This window comes from Haematobia irritans, chromosome 5 (assembly GCF_050003625.1).
Source record: "Haematobia irritans isolate KBUSLIRL chromosome 5, ASM5000362v1, whole genome shotgun sequence".
NCBI classification, from domain to species: Eukaryota; Metazoa; Arthropoda; class Insecta; order Diptera; family Muscidae; genus Haematobia; species Haematobia irritans.
The window spans coordinates 86,296,017-86,310,577 of NC_134401.1; the positions used below are offsets into that span (position 1 = coordinate 86,296,017).

At 29.2% G+C, this 14,561-nt stretch overlaps 1 protein-coding gene across 1 annotated transcript in view; it reads right to left on the reverse strand.

The window, feature by feature from the left end:
- Positions 1-9,643: 9,643 nt before the first annotated feature.
- The window catches only part of lola (longitudinals lacking), a 437,759-nt gene continuing 432,841 nt past the window's right edge, over positions 9,644-14,561 (reverse strand). Inside the window, exon 7 of the transcript XR_012723785.1 lies at positions 9,644-10,682. The gene's annotated coding sequence lies outside the window, so the exon portion shown is untranslated. The remainder of the gene's footprint in view (positions 10,683-14,561) is intronic.

Below are 14,561 nucleotides of genomic sequence, written 5' to 3' on the forward strand. Positions count from 1 at the left end.
AAACGAACTTCATTAAAAAGTGAATCAACTTTTGAATAAGGAAAAAATTAGAACATGAAATCGAAAAGAAATCGAAGAAGCGGAATCTTTGGCTCGGACTTAGTACCAAAATTAAGTCCGAGCCAAAAATCTTTTGATCCGATAAACGTTTCATTCCATTCCAACATTGTAGAAGGAGAATTAAATGCACCTCAGTTGAGTTGTGCTATATATATATATATATATATATATATATATATATATATATATATATATATATATATATATATATATATATATATATATATATATATATATATATATTATATATATATATATATATATATATATATATATATATATATATATATATACACAGTCTTACACAAGTTTACATACGGTTTAAGAAATTGTATTTTCTTTAATTATTAAAATATAATAAAATATGCATATATATGCTTTAGATTTTGTAAATTAATTTGAAAAACAAAGTATTTGTCCATTTTCAAGAAGATGTTTTTAGTCTGGATTATAAACAACAACAAGAAACATGTTTAGTTATAAGGTAAAAACCTCAAGGGTATGTAAACTTATGTGAGACTGTGTATATATATATATATATATATATATATATATATATATATATATATATATATATATATATATATATATATATATATATATATATATATATAATATATATATATATATATATATATTATATATATATATATATATATATATATATATATATATATATATATATATATATATATATATATATATATATATATATATATATATATATATATATATATATATATATATACATATATATATATATATATATATATATATATATATATATATATATATATATATATATATATATATATATATATATATTATATATATATATATATATATATATATATATATATATATATATATATATATATATATATATATATATATATATATAGCACAACTCAACTGAGGTGCATTTAATTCTCCTTCTACAATGTTGGAATGGAATGAAACGTTTATCGGATCAAAAGATTTTTGGCTCGGACTTAATTTTGGTACTAAGTCCGAGCCAAAGATTCCGCTTCTTCCGATTTCTTTTCGATTTCATGTTCATGTTCACGTGAGAACACTTTTTCGGACTTCTCATCAGAAAATGTAAACAGCTGATTTTGTTTGCAAAGCCTTTTATCATAGACCAAGGAAATGGATTTACAGCGCTGTAGTTTGTCTGCACACCGTAGAGGGCTCTTTTTAGTCTGCAATTGAGTGATTTTTTAATTTGGCTTTAATTTGGTCTATAAATATAGACCAAGATAATGTGTAGACGTCTTATGTCAACTCACAGCGCTGTGGTTTGTCTGCACACCGTAGATAGCACTTTTTCGTCTGCAAATGAGTGATTTTTTATTTGTCTTTAATTTGTTTTCTTTCCTTTGTTCTTTTGATGAAACACCAAATATTGTAAAATCATATAAAATTCTGTGCATCCTTACCTTTTTTAATGCAAATTGACTGATTTGTACGGTAATTCTCGTTTAGATTGTCTGCACACCGTAGATGGCACTTTTTTGTCTGCAAATGAATAATCTGCCAAGAACACTTTCTTAGAATTGATCAGAAATCAGGGGAATTATTGTTAAAATTTTTATATGTTCTTTTTTTTGTGCTATTTATAAGAGATTTTGCACAATAAAATTTGCAAAACATATAAAAAACAAAGTTAAGTTTCAGAGTCTATTATTTATTGGCGCTAAAAATATTTTAACTTTGCATACGATAGCTGTACACGTAGGCTACACAGAACAAATGTTTGAGTACATTTTTTAGGTCTGTGGCGGCGTAAAGTGTAGCCCAGAACAACTCTTAAGTGTAACACCTCACGAAAGCCATACATGTATGTACCAGGATTTTTTCAATTTAGAAATAGTTGTATAAATCACCATCGCCAATTAAAAAAAGAATTTTTTGATTCACGTTTGGTTTTAATTAAATAGAGTTTGAATAATTTGTGTGTTTGTAAAAATTTGAACTTTTTAAACAGTAGCATGAACATGGAATCAGTTCAAATTAATAATTAAAAAAAAAACAATAAAACGTTAGGAAAATGGCTGCAGCAAACGTTGTTCTTTGGTTTTTATATCTCACCAACAAATTGGTACAACATTTTTATATTTGTCGTAACTAACAACATTATTCTAAAATCACAGTTGAACGAAGAACGAATGGCTTTACGCTGCAAATATGACACACCCTGATTTTTCGTGGTATAAATTTAATGTAATACTATGAAATTCAAGATTTTTGGAATCTATGTATTATTTCAGCTTTTTCTAGCCAAAGGATGTACTGTTTGTATGAAATGGAGTATAAGACGTTTACAAGAAAAGTTATTCGTTTTCTTAAAATGAAGTTTCTTTAAATACGTTTTGTATGTGCATTACACAGTAGATCTGTTTGGCTGTATGTGTTAATTTGTCTGTTAACGAATATAAGAGCTAGATTGCCCAGTGGATAGTGCATTGGCTTACAAAACGAATGATCCGTTATTCCATTTTCCATCCGGCTTCTAGATTCTTTGTATTACTAAAGAGAAAATGGGGAGAGCTAAATAGATCATGTGGAATTGAGAAAGATATAAGGAAGATACAATGAGCCATTACATAAAAAAAATAAGAGAGTATTTATTAATTTCTTTCTTATATCCTGTAAAAGACGCCAACGTTAATAATATTCTTTTCTTTTAAGCAATAATTTTTAGCGCGAAAAGAAAATTTCCAAACGATATTCTTTGGTTTTAAACTTAGTTCGGGAGAAAATATTTTTTTATATGTATGGGAAACTGAACTTCAGTTAAACTTTGTTTTCTAAAATTATAATGGATACAAAAAAATAAATTTGTTTCTATTCACAGAAAAAAACATATTATTTATTGATCCAATCAATTTTTAATTGAAATTTCCTCAATTACGGAAATGATAGTATCAATCACCAAAGTCAATCAAAAAATTTATTGTGCCAATTAAAAACTTAATTGATATAATTAAAAAATTAATTGACACAATTAATTGTTGTGCACGAAAAAATATAGCACCAAAATATTTCCAATTAAAGAGTTGAACATTTTTTCAATTAATAAATTAATTGATACAATTAACCCTTCGTTGCATGACATTGCATATATGCAATGTTAGTTTCTTACCTGTCTAGCTCCTATTCCCATTAGCGTAGCTTGACAATTTTCCTACGGGGGGCTATAGCCCCCTAGCTAAAAATTTATATTTCATTTATTTATATTTCAATTAATGTTTTATTTCATAAAAATGAATAAAAAAATTAGACATCAAAATAACTCGAAAATTAATTTATAATAAAGCAACTAAAAGTAGTTCCACACATTTCCCAGCAAAAAATTTGGTAGTTCTTCCAAAGGCACAACTTTAAAAGCACTTCCAGAAGATGTACTCCCAATGATGTTCTTTATTTTAACTACTCAGGAAGTTCTTTAAATTCAATTTTTTTATAATTTGGTTTTTTCATACTTTTAATGGGAAATTTTAACTTATTTGTTTCAAATACCTTAAAAACGAAGTAGGAATTCATAAAATGGTACAAATAATTTAAATTTTGTCGAAAAAAAATTCTAAATCCAATCTGAAAAACTTGTGAATTTTTAAAAATATTTGAGGTCAAACGTTCCGACAAGCATTAGAATCCATTAAAAATTATAAAAATTATTTATTTGACAAAATATAACAGAATTTTTTAATATACATTCAAAACATTGAATTCGGATCACACCTAAAGAAGTGATGCAAATTCAGTGCAACGGCTGTTGGAATGGAGGACTTCCGTCCTATGACAATCCCATGTTAAATTCATCGCTTCTTCGCCAATTTTGCACCACTTCCGGATCCAAAAAGATCATTTTCATTACTTTTTTGGCGACGCTTTTTTGGCTGGGCTTGTTTATTTTTTATAAAAATGGAAAATCGTAAATAGGTTTTCAAATTCTGGGGGGGCTAAAATTTTTCTGGGGGGGTCTAAGCCCCCTCCCCAGAGGCCTTCCTACGCTTATGCCTATTCCTTTACATATTTTATCATAATTTTGTTTGTTATTCACATTTTGGAAGTCGTAGATTATATTTGAAAAGGACTTTGTCCCGTATCGTAACAATTTCATTTAAATAAAGCGAAAATTTTTAATATTACGAAACTTTCTTAATTTTTTAAATGTAAATATAAAATGGAAAGTTTACTTTATTCTAAATGCTCATTGCATATATGTTATGTCATATAAGTGCATATGTGCAATATCATGCATTCAATCAATCTAGGACACTTAGCGTCAAATATGAATATAAAGCCGAGTATTTTGATGATGATGGAGATTTAAGCACGGAGTTTGTAATAAATCGAAGACGTAGAAGAAGCACAAGATGTAGGAGAAGATTCGAGTTGATCCTTGGCCTACATCGTTGGAGAATCGTATAACATACAAGCTGCTGGGTTGTAATTGTTACACGTATATTATCGTGATATATAGGTTAAGTGGGTTCAAAATCTTTTTGCGGTGGTCTATCCCCTGTCAATATGTTGGTGACAATTTAGGTGTTTAAAAGCTTTCTCATGATGATAGACCGTTCAAACTCGGCTATAGCGCTTAATATTGAATCGAACTGCACTCAGTGATAAACACAAGGTCAATATTGTGGTATCAAAATTAACTGAAAAGTCTAAGTGAAAACGAAGTTTTGGTTCGCCATTATAACTAACTTAAGTAAAAACGAGGGCCCAGGTTTCCGTGTATCATATGAGCTGACATATACCAAAACCAGTTTTCAGCTTGTGGTACGCTCCAACTTCTTTGTTCCATCATACCGAATCATATAAGATATGGCAGTTTCTTTATCTTGTAAAGCGTAGCATTTGACATAAACAGAGTTCCAAAGTCTCTTTTTCGTCAAAATACGGCTGCATACACAATCACCCGCTGCTCTTACTCGGCACAGATGTGCCTCCAACTCTAGGTATCCGGTATTGATTGCTATGACGTTTCTGTTCCTGTTTTCTTTAAGCATGATAGTTCTCCAGTCTTTTTCTTGTTTGGGTCACCCCCTAGAAGTTTCGTCGCCCCTCCGACCTTTGCACTGTTCCACGTGGAACAGTTTGGCGAAGCCCGGCAAACGGTCCCGCATCTATGGGATTGCGTTCTCCCACTTCCTTTTGTGTTAAATGTAAAAATGGGGATCTCTGTGCATCAAAAAAGGCAGAAATTATTTTATTTATATCCCAAAAGTTTTACTTTTAATATTGCACTCCGAGAAGGAATATGATCACCTCAAACATGTTTCAGAAGTAAAATGTTAGTTTTCGATGGGGAACATGTAACATGTTTGACGCAACCATGCTATCTGATTTTGGCAAATATTTTATGTTTGGCGAGAAAACAATTTTTTTGTAAAAATGTTCCATTTTCTCCATCCAGCAATAAAATTTTTCACTTAAAACATGTTTGATTGAGAAAAGTGATCAGTTTTCGCCTCTACCTGTGATATATAGAGATAACAACGTGGACTAAAGAAATTGATTCTCTGCATGAAATTGCATATATGCAATGTTACGTAACTTTTCCTCCAGTGATCAGAATCGAACGAAGATTGGTTTACGGTATCATAACTCCGTATACAACAATTCTAACATACCAAAATATTTTTATCCTTGCTCAAATTAAATCATGCAACGAAGGGTTAACTTTTTAATCAAGATAGTAACATTATGTTAGTTAAGTCAATGATTGAAAATTTAAAATGTTTAATTATAAATGAATTGATACAATTAACTTTCTAATCAAGCTCGGAAGACTAAGTCACTTAAAAAGAAGTGATGGATTTTTTTTTTATTTTTTAACTAAAAATTTATTTCAAACAGTCAATTTTTTAATCAAACTAAAAACATAAAGTCTGTTAAGAAAGTAATTAAAATACTTACCTTTTTAAAGTAAGTACTATGTTCGACTTTTTCACCAAAACACTAAATTAAAAGTACAAATATATTTATGAAGACGATTATATTTTGATCCAGCGTTACCGTTGGGAATTTTCAAAAAGTGGCACAAAAAGTGGCAAACGTCGAAAAAAGGGGCACAATTATTTTTGAAAAGTGGCACAAAAAGTGGCACATTCTTTTTATTAACTTATACAAAAAAAAAATTAAGAAATAAATACTGCTATGAGGTCAAGTTAAAATATATTTTGCGAATTTATACAAATTGGTGAACAAATCCTATTTAAAATTATTTTTTAAGCGTCTATAAAATAATCAGGCCTTTCAATTATATCTTTAAATTTATTTACGATATCAAAATAATTTATATCATCATTGGTTTTTAAGTAATGCGGAACCCCCTTTTCTTCAGTTTTTTGTCATTTATGTCAATTCATGGTAAAATTTGTCCACAACTTTCAGATTGTGATGTCGTTTTGTGACCTATCTATATTGTTTTAATGTTTTTAATATACAAAGAATTTTTATAGTCGATATGTGCTAAATCACGTTTTTACAAACTTTCTTACAAAATTTATGTATATTTGTAATAGAATATTTTTGTTAAATATAATTAATAAACAATTTAAGGTAAGCACTATGTTCGATTTTCGAGTTGAAATTTTCGCGGTTACTTTACTAAAACAGTTCAATATAAAGCAGATAAATTAACTCAATAACTCAATCATTTTTAATTTTGATTATTTCAGGAAAAGTAATCGCGACAATAAAGTGATTTTCAACTCGAAAACCGAACATAGTACTCACGTTTAGGAGGATTCGCTTTGGAATGTTTTGTTAACGGTATTCATACTACAAATTTAAGATAAATCTTTGGTATTTGAAAGTGCATTTTGGATCTTTAACATATACTTTCTCTAATTTCTTAGGACACTTTTCTTCCAATTTTTCTCTAATGAGGTAATGCTTCAATACTGTACACTGTTCCAGCATTCATTTTGAGGAATATAGTAGAATTGGAACAATCTGTCCAAAGGCGATTGCAATTTTTTCTAACTGGGTCCTTATGGGATCCATCATCAATTATTTCCTGCGGTCGTAATACAAACCTTAAACCTTTTCATATTTATCCTGATATTTCATGCCACAATAAATTTGGCATATTCAAAGTACGGTTTACCAAATAAGTTGAATCGTAACTGTTCACGTAATAAGAATTAATGAGCGAAGGCTGTTGGTGCACAATATTAAATTTTCTTAATAACACATCTATGGTGATAACTACCCATAATATTTAAACTTTTGAAAAAGTGGCACAAATTATTGGAAAAGTGGCACAAAATCGTAAAAAGTATCACATTTAGTGGCACAAACAAAAAGTGGCGCAAAAGTGGCACCGCCCAAGAAAAGTGGCAAATTTGCCACTAAAGTGGCACAACGGTAACGCTGTTTTGATCGAGTCTTGCCAAATAATGGATGGAAAAGATCCAAGGAATTGAATAATTTTAAATTTCTAAATTAGTTAAATAAAAAAAGTAACCGTGAAAACAAGCTGGTTTTCAGCTTGAAAACTGAACATAGTACTCAGCTTTAATGAAAAATATTAATTGATTTTGCATCAACATCAATTACATTTTTAATTGAATCAATTACTCATGTTGACTTTACGAAAATTGCCTCAAGATACAAACCCCTAAAAATAGGCAATGAGCAAGTGCCTTTTTCAAACTCAGCAAAATATCTTGGTTTTACACTGGATTCTAAATTAAATTGGAAAATTTATATTGATAAAATGTGCGAAGAACTAAATATTAAATGCCGTAGTCTAAGCTGGTTAATTGGAAAAAAACAGTTCTCTCCACATATAATAAACTCTTAATATACACGCAAAGAAAAAAAAAAACGTTTGGAAAACGTGTACTGAAAACGTTTTTCTTTTGTTAGAGTTTTTTGAATTGCTTCTAAAAGTATACACTTTTATCACCAAAAAAAAAATCGTTTGTTTCAAAATTTTTATTTTTTCAATAAAAAAAAGTTATTTTTGAACCAAAAACACAGTCCATTTCGTTAATCTCAAACACTGTTCTTTTCTGACTTTAGGTCTTTAATAAGACACATTTTAAAGTTCATAGTAAAAATTTAATAAAGTGGAATGTAATGTTGAACATTTTTTCGGAATCTTCCGACCCTATCTGGAATATATGTAAAAAAACAAAAAAAAAACTTTGGTCGAAGCAGGGATCGAACCCACGACCCTTGGCATGCAAGTCGGACGTAGCAACCACTGCTCCACGGTGCCCAACTAAATGTATTTTTCTGTTAAATAAACTTTGTTTAATCGGCTCGTGGGCGCCGCAAGCTATGCTATATAAATATAACTTATATGGGTAATTGTCTATTGATGACAATAACGGCTACATAGCTCAGTGGATAGTGTGTTGGCTTACAAATTGCATGGTCCGCGGTTCGATTCTCCGTCCAGGCGAAAGGTAAACAAAATTAAAAATTTATAAAATCGTATAATTTCTTCTACATTGTTTGTATTACAGAAAAAGGTGCTAAGTACTAAAAAACTTCGTGGAAGTAAGAAAGATGTGAGGGAAAATGCAATTAGCTAGAAAAAAATTTTTTTTGAGGTAGTCTTTATGAAATTGTTTTTACATCCTGGAAAAGAATAAACGTTTATCACAAAAAGTATATACTTTTCTTCCAAATACACTTCCTTTCAACGAAAAGCAAATGAGAAACGAACGTTATTTGTCTAAAATTTCGTTTGGGAGGAAAGAATTATTTTTTTTGCGTGTATAAACAAGCATTAAAACCAATATGGATATATGGCATTCTACTATGGGGATGTGCGGCAAACAGTTCTATCGAAAAAATACAAAAGGTTTCAAAACAAAGTGATAAGAAGTGCAGTAAACGCTCCATGGTATGTCCGAAATAGTGACCTCCACCGACTACGATCAAAGAGGAAATCTCTAGAATGGCAGAAAAACATCTCATCCGCCTACAGAACCATACAAATCGCGAAGCCCGTAATTTACTCCAAACTTCCAATCAACCTAGAAGATTGCGCAGCTTCAAACCACATGATTTAATAACTCGCTTTAATATATGAAATCCTCAATTCAAAATTAAAATTGTACAATAAGTCTATTGATTGTTAATAAAAAAAACTACTGGTTAGTCACTTCTTCATAATAGAGACTAGTTGTAGTATAAGTTAAGCATCATATATGTATTTGCTTAAATAAATAAATAAAACAAAAAATCAAGAAATTAATTGAAATTTGCTATCGAAATCAATTAATTTTTTAATGAAGTATTTTTTAATGTTCAATTAAAACTGTGATAGATACTATCATTTTCGTGATTGAAGACATTTCAATTAAAAAATTAATTGAATCAGTTAATTTCGTGATTGAATCAGATTTTGTTTGTTTGCTTGATTTTGGCTTCAATTAAAAAATTTGTTGAGCCAATTAAATTTTTAATTGAATATTTTTTAAAATTCAATTCAAATGTTAATTAGAAAAAACGTTGGTGATATTTTTTCTGTGTTATAATTTTTGCGACCTCAGCCAATAGTAAAATATTTTAGCTGTTTCAGAAATTGTATTAAGACAAATCATAGTATATAATATTACACTTTTTTATTTGTTTTTGGTTTTGTTTTTTTTTGTTTCTTGGTATAGTGTGGCGAGGAGCTTTTACTAACTAGATTTGGTTGAAAAACACTTTACGTCATCATTAGTAAGTAAAGCTCTTAATTGTATAGTTGGTTTCATTTTAAAATTAAATACGAACGAAAAAAAATATGAAAATAAAAATATCGTAAAAAAATGAATGCAATTAAACAAATCTTACAAATATGAGAGAAGAAAACTTAGGAACTAATTTTGATTTTGTTTTTTGTTTTTTGATTTCGCAGTTTTTTTGTTTTTTTAAGTCGTAATAATGTTTGCAGAGTAATATCAAGTCTTAGAAATCTTACAAAACTAGGAGATTATTTCTTGTGCGATACTGTTTTCTATATAATTTTGAGTATTATGACACATAGTTGAGACCTAAAAAGAATAGAATAAACAAATTCAAATATACACAGAATGGACAAATAAAAGTACCATTTAATTTTGCACACGCACATATTACATATAAATCTACAAAAAAAATAAGAACATAAAATATAATTGCAATATTGTGTATAGTATTAAGTCTTAAGAAATAATTATTTGATTTGGAAGCAATGTTCGATTTTTTTAATTGTTTCACAAAACAATAATTGTCATTTGAGCTTGTTGCTGTTTTTTTTTTCTTTTTTAATTTTTTTGTTATAAATTTTGGGATTTGTTTATGACTTACTAACTTAAAGGAAAAATTTAATTTCTAGGAATTTATGGCAAGGAATTTTTTGTTTTTGCTGGAAATCAGGAAATACTGGCACTTAAGGGTATACATATTTTGTTTTTTTGCAAACCTTTAATAGGAGTTTTAGTAAATTAAAATTGGCAAAAACTCTTTGGTTTAATTTTATACAGGATCATGGTATAGCATATGTATGGTGATATTCGTATGATGGCGATATGGTGGTAAAGGTGATTAATATTAAGTTTTTATATGACATGAGAATCGTTTTCTATTTCCGAGTTATGGTTATTTAATACTTGTATCTGAAAATAAAGAAGATAATAGCATTTATAATAATAAACATTGAGAATTTTGTAGCATTTTTTCGGTGCCGAGTGTTCCAGGATTGAAAAGAACAAGATGTAATATTGCAAATTTAAAACTATTCAAAATATTCCAAACCTACAAAAACAATAAAGTCGCATTATTCCAAATCCATCGGCGTTGAGTTCCTAATGATTTATCAACTAAGCTAAAATAGATTAATTACATTTTATTAAAATTAATTAAATTGCATTAAACTGAATTAAATAAATTTCAATTAAACCAAAATTTAATTACACAGAAAAAATTTCACGAAAAATTTTCCAATTAAAATTTTAATTGAGTTTTAAAAAATACTCAATTAAAAATTTTATTGAATCAACAAATTTTTTAATTGAAACATCAATCAAAAACAAAAAATAATAGTATCAATTAATTTTTTAATTGGATCAATTAATTTTTTAATTGACCTTCAATTAATGTTTTAATTGATAATATAATTTCTGTGATTGAAGACATTTTAATTAAAAAATTAATTGGATTTCGTGATTGAATTAGAAATTTTTTTGTGTGTACATTAGGTTCAACAGAAACTATATTGAGATTTACTAATTTAAATTCAATTATATAAAATTGGTTTGAATCATTTAAATTAAAATGAGTTCAAATAAATAAGTTTAATTTAATTTGATCAGATTTCAAAATTGGCATAGATCTAATGCTTTAAATATAATTATATATATATCCCTATATATAGTTAGATCTTATATACACACAAAAAATTTTCACGAAAATTTTTGCAATTAAAATTTTAATTGAGTTTTAAAAAATATTCAATTAAAATTTAATCGATTCAACAAATTTTTTAATTGAAACAAAAATCAATCACAAAAATAATAGTATCAATTATTTTTTTAATTGGATCAATTAATTGACCTTCACTTAATTTTTTAATTGATACTATCATTTCTGTGATTGAAGACATTTCAATTAAAAATTAATTGGATCAATTAATTTCGTGATTGAATCAGAAACATTTTTTTTGTGTGTAGGATCTTGTCATATATGGAATTTTCTTCCATTAAATTAATTTAGTTTAAATAAATTAAGGTAACTAAAATAAATCATATTTTCTTTAATTTTCTTTCATTTAATTTAATATAATGCCAATTTTAAGTTAAATTTTATTTTATATAATTTAATTCAATTCAATTCAATTTTAATTTAATGTAATGCTAACCTAACCTAACCTAGATTTTAACTCCCAGTTAAGAGAAAGTAAAGAGAGAAGTTCACCAATATGGTATCGCAATGGACTGAATAGTCTAAGTGAGCCTGATACATCAGGCTGCCACCTAACCTAACCCTAACCTAACAGAAAGTAAAATCGAAATATCTTTTCTCCGGTTAACTTTAACTGAAAATTTTTTAGCAGTTAAGTTCCTAACTGGCATATGGAATACATATATAGACATGATGACAGACATGTCCATAGTACGGTTTAAAAGTTTGTTAGCTAACGTAGCACTAACGGAGCTTCCTGAAAATGGGGGTTAAATAATTAAATGTATTTATTGGGAGTTACCGTTGCGCATTCTCGTCCTACATACAAAGGCTCATGGGTTGCATCCCATTTATGGGCGAACAAAAAAAAAATATAATTCTTCCTAATATTGATGTTGATATTTCTGATTTAGTGCTTTAAAACTTCTCTACGCTGAAAGAAGAGTTTTCTTTTCTGAGGAACGAAATTTTAGACAAACAAAGTTTTCTTTGGACGCTAAAAACTTTTTAACAGCAAACAAAAAAGATTCAAGATAATCGTTGAATTGCTTATTATAAATTCGGTTTTAACAGGTTGGCTGATAAGTCCCCAGTCTGACACATAGATGGCGTCGCTAGTATTAAATGCATATTATTTTTATATAGACCAACCTTCAAATGATTCGTGTCAAAATTTGACGTCTGTAAGTCAATTATTTGTGAGATAGAGCGTCTTTTGTGAAACAACTTTTGTTATTGTGAAAAAAAATGGAAAAAAGAAATTTTGTGTTGTGATAAAATACTGTTTTCTGAAGGAAAAAAATACGGTGGAAGCAAAAACTTGGCTTGATAATGAGTTTCCGGACTCTGAAAAAAAGAAATTTTGTGTTTTGATAAAAAAAGAAAAAAAGAAATTTTGTGTTTTGATAAAATACTGTTTTCTGAAGGGAAAAAATAAGGTGGAAGCAAAAACTTGGCTTGATAATGAGTTTCCGGACTCTGCCTCAGGGAAATCAACAATAATCAATTGGTATGCAAACTTCAAGCGTGGTGAAATGAGCACGGAGGACGGTGAATGCAGTGGACGCCCGAAAGAGGTGGTTACCGACGAAAACATCAAAAAAAATTCACAAAATGATTTTGAATGACCGTAAAATGAAGTTGATCGAGATAGCAGAGGCCTTAAAGATATCAAAGGAACGTGGTGGTCATATCATTCATCAATATTTGGATATGCGGATGCTCTGTGCAAAATGGGTGCCGCGCGAGCTCACATTTGACCAAAAACAACAACGTGTTGATGATTCTGAGCGGTGTTTGCAGATGTCATTTTTCCGTCGATATGTGACAATAGATGAAACATGGCGCCATCACCATACTCCTGAGTCCAATCGATAGTCGGCTGAGTGGACAGCGACCGGTGAACTGTCTCCGAAGCGTGGAAAGACTCAAAAGTCCGCTGGCAAAGTAATGGCCTCTGTTTTTTGGGATGCGCATGGAATAATTTTTATCGATTATCTTGAGAAGGGAAAAACCATCAACAGTGACTATTATATGGTGTTATTGGGGCGTTTGAAGGTCGAAATCGCGGCAAATGAAGAATAAACAAGTTAGGAAAGTCTAAAGTCGGGCGGGGCCGACTATATTATACCCTGCACCACTTTGTAGATCTAAATTTTCGATACCATATCACATCCGTCAAATGTGTTGGGGGCTATATATAAAGATTTGTCCCAAATACATACATTTAAATATCACCCGATCTGGACAGAATTTGATAGACTTTTACAAAATCTATAGACTCAAAATTTAAGTTGGTTAATGCATTAGGGTGGAACACAATTTTAGTAAAAAAAATATGGGAAACATTTAAATCTGAAGTAATTTTAAGGAAACTTCTCAAAAGTTTATTTATGATTTATCGCTCGATATATATGTATTATATTAGAAGTTTAGGAAAATTAGAGTCATTTTTACAACTTTTCGACTAAGCAGTGGCGATTTAACAAGGAAAATGTTTGTATTTTGACCATTTGTGTCGAAATCAGAAAAACATATATATGGGAGCTATATCTAAATCTGAACCGATTTCAATCAAATTTGGCACACATGACTATATTACTAATTGTACTCCTAGTGCACAATTTCAACCAAATTCGGCCAAAACTCTGGCTTCTGGGTCCATTTAAGTGCATATCGGGCGAAAGATATATAGGGGAGCTATATCTAAATCTGAATCGATTTCAACCAAATTTGGCACGCATAGCTACAATGCTAAATCTACTCCCTGTGCAAAATTTCAACCAAATTGGGCCAAAACTCTGGCTTTTAGGACCATATTAGTCCATATCGGGCGAAAGATATATATGGGAGCTATATCTAAATCTGTACCGATTTCAATCAAATTTTGCACACTTGACTATACTACTAATTGTACTCCTAGTGCAAAATTTCAATCAATTTCAACCAAATTCGGCCAAAAATCTGGCTTCTGGGGCCATATAAGTCCATATCGGGCGAAAGATATATATGGGAGCTATATCTAAATCTGAACCGATTTCAATAAAATTTTGCACACTTGACTATACGACTAAGTGTTATGTTTGTACAAAATT